Source organism: Triticum dicoccoides, chromosome 7B, assembly GCF_002162155.2.
Source record: "Triticum dicoccoides isolate Atlit2015 ecotype Zavitan chromosome 7B, WEW_v2.0, whole genome shotgun sequence".
Taxonomy (NCBI): Eukaryota; Viridiplantae; Streptophyta; class Magnoliopsida; order Poales; family Poaceae; genus Triticum; species Triticum dicoccoides.
This window is the reverse complement of record NC_041393.1, coordinates 472,231,369-472,240,030: the sequence shown is the minus strand read 5'-3', so window position 1 is coordinate 472,240,030 and position 8,662 is coordinate 472,231,369. Positions and strand designations below refer to the sequence as shown.

At 44.5% G+C, this 8,662-nt stretch overlaps 1 long non-coding RNA gene across 1 annotated transcript; it reads left to right on the top strand.

The window, feature by feature from the left end:
• Positions 1-4,532: 4,532 nt before the first annotated feature.
• On the top strand, positions 4,533-6,677 carry LOC119336736. The gene is made up of 3 exons (XR_005162785.1): positions 4,533-4,609; positions 4,719-4,818; positions 6,609-6,677. It is a non-coding gene; the product is annotated as an uncharacterized LOC119336736 (long non-coding RNA).
• Positions 6,678-8,662: the final 1,985 nt, after the last annotated feature.

Genomic DNA, 8,662 nt, shown 5'->3' with positions numbered 1-8,662 from the left:
CCGCGCGCGTCCGTTTCACCCCAAACCGAGCGCAAGTTTGGGCCGGGGATGAGTCGAAAATGGACGGAATCCGGACATTTGTCCGTTTGAGGCCGCGCGCTGGGCCGCCTCTTTTGTCCATTTTACCCCAAACGGACGGGGTTGGACAGGATAGAGTCGCGCGGTGGAATTGGCCTCACACATCCATCGGCTGCGCTACACACCGAGTCGTCAGCTTGGTAAGCTCTCGACAAAATATTGCAATCAATGATCGGTTGTGCTACACACGCCTTCTTCCTTTCCCCTCTCTGAATAATTACCTGAATTTGACATCAAAGATTTTCATAACGATATAAAAAGCACCCTACCACCACGGGCGCAAGCTGCGAAGTACGAACGGCGTGGGTGCTAATTCTGCCAATCCAACATGGCAAAAATGTTTGGAGACTAAACTGTCCGACGAAGGTGAAAATCTTTCTATGAGGCCGCTGCCAATGCGTCGCTGCTTAGACGAGGTGCTAAGCACGTTAAATGTTTTGCCTAGGTTCACGCATTTGGTATTGTTTCTTCATGTGGTTACCACACTCATCTTTTCATTCTTAATTAACTTGCCACATCAGATTTTTTTGCCTACATGGCAAGCTTAGCATCTGTATAAGGTGGAGTTTTGGGAGGGGCCTGACGAACCTTACATGGAACCTTGCCCTGTAATGTGGTCCCACAAACCGACATGTACCAGTCAGACCTATGTGCCCGGCATGTGGTCAGAGTGCAACAGACGCTCTTCATGTATTGTTTTGATGCAGAAAGGTGAAAGAAGTATGGCGACTCCTCGGACTGGAAGACGTTATTAACCGTGCATGTCAAGTGGACCAAGCGGGTGAAGCAATCCTTGCATACTTGTTAAACTTCCCAGCGCAGGAGGCCACTGTCTTAGGCGTTCCAAATTTCCATGAGCTACTGTCCATTGCCTGTTGATACCTCTGGCGAGAAAGAAGAAAATTTGTTCACAGGGAGAGTGTGCAATCAGTACGAGCACTAGCGGACAATTTTGCCATTTCATGTGATCCGGAAGCTAGAGGTAAGAAGGATGGATGGAACAAACCCCGCAATGGCTATGTGAAACTTGATGTAACCGAAAAAGGCTCACGTCCCGCTTTATATATAAAGCAACGGTCAATCCATCATACAACTCAACACACACCACTTGACACCGCAGCACACACACTTAGGGCAAGATACAAGGGTGATAAGAACAACTATAAGCACCCGACAACTCCAAGCAAACGCTTGAAGCATACGGGGCCCTCTTCGGACGAAGAGAAGCCACCGTCCGATCCAAGGATCGAGGTTTCCCTCGAAGCATCAAGGGGAACGAAGAGGAACTGCGACGACGTTTCCAAGAAGGGTCAGGATGGGTTTTCACCCCGCCAAGCCCTCTTCATCACCCAGACTAGGTACACGAAGCCATCACTCGCCGCACCTCTGCCACCCGTCGTCGCACCTTGACCACCATGCCGCCCTTACGACCATGGCAGTCAGACCACACCCGAGCCAAGAACTCCGCCCATGAGCACCGCAGCTACCACCACCAAGGTCGCCGCCCCGGCATCCAAGAGCCCGACTCCAACTCACCCGAGATGCGCAGCTATGGCGAACGAAGACATGAGCGGAAAAGATCCCTCCTTTACTACTCCTCGGAGGCCCCCAACCCCGAAACCCACCCCTGAATCGGCCAGACCAAGCCACCACCGCCTTGCCTTGCCCCTCCCGGGCAAGGAACGAGCTCCCCTGTGGAACACCATAACCGACGGAAGGCAAGGATAACTCTGTGGCCCTCCTGGCAGCGGAGTCGTCCCTCAACGGTGGACGTCCACTGGGAGCAGACCAGCCCTCCGACGGAGGCAACATAAGCATAACGAGAGGAAGGAGCAAAGTACAAACCGATCCGCCTGCAGACGAGCCGATGCCGGGGCAGAGTCCGGCCGTCACCGCAGCCGAGACCGCCGAACCACCGTGTAGCCAGCACATCGCAGGAAGGTCACCACGAGGCCAGGCCTCACCGCTCCCCTGCCGCCCATGGCCAGAGCAGCCACCACGCCGAGCAGCTCCCCCACCCATGCTGAAAGGGCATGTTGCCCCTAAGTGTGGTTTTGGTGATTAATGACAATCTCTATGGACTAGTGTTTTCATTGAGATATATTTGAAGGGATTGTCCATAGATGGTGCATCAAGGATATTAGATGGAATCAAGGATAAAGTCCATACATATGAAGATATGTTTACTCTAAGTGTTGGTATTAATTGACAAATTCCTATGAAGCATCAAGTGCATTGAATCCTATATGAAGAAATGTCCCATAGTGATGCATGAAGCATGTTGGATTTATGTGGGAAGAATGCCATCAAAACATTCGAAGAAGTCCTCATGGTATCCCTCTCTGGATACCCCGTGTGAAAGGATCGATATAGTTGACTAGAGGGGGGGGTGAATAGGCAACTAACAATTTTTAACCTTATCTTTATCAATTTAAACTTTGCATCAAAGTAGGTTGTCTAGATATGCAACTAGGTGAGCAACCTATCTAACATATAAAAGCTGCTAGAGTACCCGCCATCCCACCGCCATCTCCGTTTCGAATGATTCCTGTACGCTCGATCTGCCTCGCTGGCTCGTTTTTACGGTGCTGTCAAAAATCCAGCCACTCCTTCATCTGCACATTGTGCTTTCCTGCATAAGTGAATGACTGGTGGGCCTCCTTTTCTCATTGGCCCAGTTTTGCGGTGTGTCTCGCGTGTACTCTGCGTGTGAAAAGAGGGGATCCGCATAGAGAGTGGGGTTCGCACGGTAAAACCTAGCCACCAATCCCCTCGAGCCCTGCGTCCTCTCCTCTCCCTCCCCTCCCCTTCTCTCGCCGCCATCGCCTGTCGCTGGAGCCCTGCGTCCCCTCCTCCCCTACCCCCACTTCTCTAGTCACCGTCGCTCGTCGCTTTCTTCGCCCGCATTCGTTCCGACGGCGGCGGCGGCGGCAGCGACCTGCACGCCAAGGGCGATGGCAGTGGCGTTCGATCTGATGCAGCGCCATGGAGAGAGGAAAGGAAAGAGAGGAGGGCGAAAGAGAGAGGAAAAAGGAGATGTAGGTGCGTTGGCTGACGTGAGAGGGTCATCGGCTTGGAAGGACGCGGACAACAGCGGCTTGGACCAACAGTGTCTTGGCTTCGGGAGCTGCGCATCGAGGGACGACGACCACATCTGCCGCCATCACCAAGGTGAGCTTCACCCCCTCCCCCCTCTCTCTCTCTGAGCCGGATTTGTTGGTGAGGTGTTCCACGGTGAGGTATGAAGAGACGACGTACCATCTTCTGCATAAAAGTAGTTTTTCTTTCTTCATGTGATTATTTTGGGATCTAGCTCTATGCATCCACTTTTCTAGATTAACTTTAGAAAATGGTGGCAGTAATTGGTTGAATGGTTGAAGCAGTAGTCAATTTGGTTCATATGCTTTGAATAAAATTGTGTTCATAGATCATGTTATGCACTTTGAATGAAATTGTGTTCAATATACCAAGGACATCAAGAATTCGATTCATAAATGCAACCAAGATGCAGAGCGGTGGTGGATGGCGGCAGCCTGCTCCCAAGTTGTAGGTGATGTTGCGAGATAGCAGTATACCAAGGGTTATAAGAATTTGATTCATAAATGCAGCCAAGATGCAGAGCGGTGGTCGACGGCGGCGGCCTGCAGCTCCCAAGTCGCAGGTGAGAAAATAATGTGGCGGTTGTTGGTTTGCATAAATACTGATCGAGGCATTGTGAGAATATTTTGTGAGGTATCCTGATTGGCATATCACAAGCTGCTAATGTTGTTCAACCAGGTGTGTGCGTGGACATCTTCATGATTACTAATTACAAATGAACACACGTATCTTCTGTTGAAGTTATGAGTGTTAAGACTTGAGAGTGGTGGCTCATTGTTTCTGTATTCAAATACTGATGAATCGACACTTCCAAAAGATATGTAAGTTCATTCATCATCTCTGACTCTATGCTATATATCATAAGGTGTTTCATTTCTCAAGCCACTGTTTGGTCTGTGTACAATATGTGCTTCCTCTTTGTAGGTCAGTCAAATTGATAGGATAATGTATGATCATGCTTTGTATAGAGCTGACCTCACATGGAACGTCCTATCCATCTTAAACTTCACCCAGGCTTGATACAATTGACCCTTTAATTTCCTAGAAATTCTCATCTTTGCCTGTGCAAATATTATTTTATTTGTCATACTCTTATACATTAAAGTTACATTTTATCCCACAGACTGATGGCCAAAGAAGATTTGGGAAGTTCCACTATGTTCCTACAGACTGTTGGCCAAAAAAGATTTGGGGGGAAATAGCTCTAGAGAAGGATTGAGATGAAAATGGTAGAATCATGGTAGAACTGTTTATATTGCTGATTGAGACGGCGATTGTGATTTATTGCTTTTTACTATTTTTTTATCTTTTCTACTTTGCTCAGATAATTTATACAGGTTGTTCTTTCTTTAGTACCAATGAATAACTTGGTTACAAGATATACTTGAAGACTATAGTAGGAACAAAATGCTTGGCAGACCAAACTAATTAGGTAAGCTGAGAACTAATTAAACCCTAGAATAATTGGTTGCCAGTGATAGAATCATCTTGTACTGTTGTACATAACTATTTTTGATTTCAACTTTGGTGTGGTCATGTAGCTTTGAAGTTTCCTGGAGACAGACTACTCTTGCATCATTATGTGCAACCCACAGGGATCTCGCTCGGTGAGACATGCACACCTATGCCACATCTTTACATGTAAGTTTGTTTTGCTTAGCCATGGACAGTGAGGTCCCCCTTCTCTGATTTCTTCATTCCCAGTTCATTTATTTATTTGATATCAATATCTTTACTATAGGATTTATGTCCTTGTCAACTCTACAATTGTTAATTGCACACTCAGAGTCTGGATATTGAATTAGCTACTTTTGCGATCCCTGGACTACACGAGTCAATAGAGCTGATGTTCATCAGTATTTCTAGATTGCCCATCTTTCAGTTGAGTTAAGGCTTTTTCTATTGTCTGCAAATGAAAATTATTTGATGTACCCCTGGTATGATAAAAGAAGAGATTTCCCTTTTCCTTTGTAAAATTTTCCACACACGATGTTGTCGAGGATGATTTCAGAATTTATATGCTCATTGGTTCCATTACTCCTTTCCCCATTAACTCATACTAGACAGTGGTATATAAAGGTTGCACCTGACTCTATTTTCCAAGGAAATACAAATGAAGTTATATTACTTGCAACCTGCCACCCCTCTTCGCTAAACAAGAAAAGTAAAAATGATAACCTATCAGGCAGTAAGATTACGTGGCTGATCTCTGTTTTGTGCATGTTTGGTTGGGATTATGAGTTGTTCTACTTCCCTTAAGGGAGTTTATTTTCCTCTCATGAGATGCATACTTATATTTCTGGAATAAATGAATCTTTTGGGTTGTAACCTGTTCTTAGTAACGATGCCTTACGATCTGCCTTCTGCTCTCCTTTATGTTGTTTTTTCTAAATTATTTCTATGGACTACTACCATAACTTGTTGGTTTAGTTTAGGTGTCTAGGAAGAATTTGCAGTCTTGCAGATGAATCATGATACCAGGTTTAGGCATGCACATGGCCACTAATCACAAAAAATGATATCTGATAAAGCCATCATCATGTCATGTAATTACTTGCAGAACAATTATATTGTTTTTTCGGGCGGTAAAGCGGAAAGGGTAGGACTCTGCAAGTCATGTGAGTGTTGTTTGATTATTTACTTTCTCAACTGCGTGGATGTTGTTGGCATGTTTAGTATACGCACGGAGATATGCAGAGTGTAAAAATGGTTTCCTGGGAACGTCAAATTTTTTTCTCTCCTTGGAACGAACGAAACGTTCGCTAGGGAGCGATCACCCCACCGAACATTTTTAGTCGATCTGGGGGAGGAGCTGGACCGAACGATTCGGCCCAGGCCCCCACGCGAACAGTTGCCTCTGCAGGCAAAAACAAAAGTTTGACTAGGCCTTTACAGCCTCCAATTAGGCTAAAAAATGGCCCTGTTTTTTGTGACGCCTCAACACTTGGATCATCGCTCGAGGTTATCGCTTTTGAGTTTCAGGTGATAGGTTCTTTTTAATTGATTTTTTGGAAATCATGATGCTAAATGTATGGATTGTGTCAGTTAGCTAATCTATTGGCTCTTTGATGTGAATGGTGACATGATGCCAATGAAAATACATTTTGAACTGATAGTATTTGTATAGTTTAATTTTGACAGAGTATAGGAGCATACTCAATGTCTTCCGCTTTTTGTATGAGGTCGGCTTATCTTGCTTATAGTAATTAGCTAAATAAATATATGGACATTTAAGAATATCTTTGCAATTAGGCCAGGCGTGAGAAAAATTTCAAAGACGATGATGTTCTCTTTTGGTGTATTTCTATTCTCCCTGTTCCAAATCTTTTTGTTTGGATGCCACTGGCACACCACATGCTGTTCTGAAGATACCATGCTATGGGACTTCTCAGCAGAACCTAAACAAAAGGAAGCTATGGTTTTACTTGCAGCTCAGTTTTCACATCCTTCCCAGGTTTCACAAAAACATACACATATGCTTGGATGGGTGTCCTTGCCTGCGACCTTGCTGTATCCACAGGTATTGCAACTCCTTCCCATCCAATTTATTCGCTGTTCGTCCTCTCTGCTGTGATTTGGCGATTGAAATCAATTCGTCTGGATAGGGAGGAGCAATTCAGTAATCATTTACGCACCATGTATAGGCTGAAAGCTGAAAACTAAAGACCATGGAAAAGATAACACCATCTTTTATTGGAAAGATAGAGATGGAAAACTAAAAAAAATAGTATTAGCTTTTTTATCCAATGGAAATTCATACCGCGTGAGCCCTGAGGTTGAGAATGGGAAAATGACTGAACTTGTTCACAACACTAGCAGTAATCTTGACCTTTATTTAACTGGTTTTGTATTCTCGACCTATTTTGCATATTTTTATAGATGAATTAGTCCCAGTGTTACTGGTTCACTTGCTACATGGCTCGAGCATGCTACTCCTAACCTAAGTGGTTGTTGGTCCCACTTTATTGATGGATGGAGGAGGTTGAGAATTTTCTTATGTTTGTTTGTATTTTCTTTCCAGATAATCTGCATGGTGCTACTTAAAATTTATGAATGGTTTGTCGACATGTTACTGGGATTTAGAGGCAGAAACGTCTTACTCCTGACTACATGGAGTTCTCAATAAATTATTCTTGTCATTTTTTTCGAGGTGATGTTCGCTCCGGTTCCTCCTTCTCTACCCAGCAGTATGGGTAACTCAAAGCATAGATCTGATTGTGCTTCTTGCAGTCTATGCTTCCTATCTCTGGGTCATCCGCCTCCCAAAGACTACTCTGAGGTATGAAAGTAAAGCCCCTTCCTCCGCCTTAATGTTGATCGCATTCATACCTGTGTTATATTTTTTGTGTGCAACCACAATAATGGTTCTTTATTTGTTTCATTTTGACATACATGTTTCTGGAATACTCTTACCTGCCATAAGACATGCAATCAAAGTTGATTTTCTTATAAGCTAGAACATCGCATAGCTAATTGATAGTTGCACCGCCTGATTCTTTTTACCTAGAAGGTCCCGATGCACATTGTATAGCAGACATAAAGTGTATGTAGTCTTTTTGATGAGGAGGTTTTACAATGATATAAATATAAAATAATTGGAATCATTGCAATGCATTATTTTCTCTCATTCAATATAAATATAAAATGATTTTGGCATGGCCATCCTTTTTGGTATATAGTGTTTCCGATCACAAACATAGGGGATCTTTTGTACAGATGCAAATTTCCATGTTCTTGTATTAGACCTTGGAACTTTGCAGTTATTGCAAGTTCTCTTACATATACTGTCTTTGGACTTTGTACTTCATTTTTAAATTTCAGAACTAGGATAGTTATATACCTCCTTGGCAGTGGCGGAGCTAGCATTTGACAGCAGGGTGGTCCGGCCCAAAAAGTTGATAAGCAAAATGACATATGAATTTTCTAACAAACTATCAATATCTTATAGAAGGTCTTACAAACAACTAAAATTCTCAATTAATCTCAGTTTTGTACATGATATGTTAGCTTGCCTTTTGTAAGTATTTTTCGATCGAGTCGAATTAGCTGCTGCTATATATTGGTGATTTGCATGAGCATAATACTGCTGTAGAAGACCATGCTAATCAAGCGAATATGCTTCTTAAGGAGAATCGAAATAACAGCTAGTCGTGGATGGATTAGAATGGAATATTTATTACCTTAGTGACAGCATCGGGCGGGCGTTGAATCGTGGACATGTCCCCCATGGATTTGGGCGGCTGAACAGATGGACCGGGCTCCCTCCTCCGTCCAAGAAGCAGCCGAGCTCCCTCCTCCGCCCAAGAAGCAGCCGAGCTCCCTCCTCCGCCCAAGAAGCAGCCGGGGAAGCAGCACCGACGGCCGGAACAACATGGCGGATCCAAATCGCCAGTCTCCTCTGTCTAGAGCTGAACTGAGTGGCTGCCCCCATGAGAGGACACGGGCACAACCAAACCCACACACACCAGACACACGTGCATGGTGG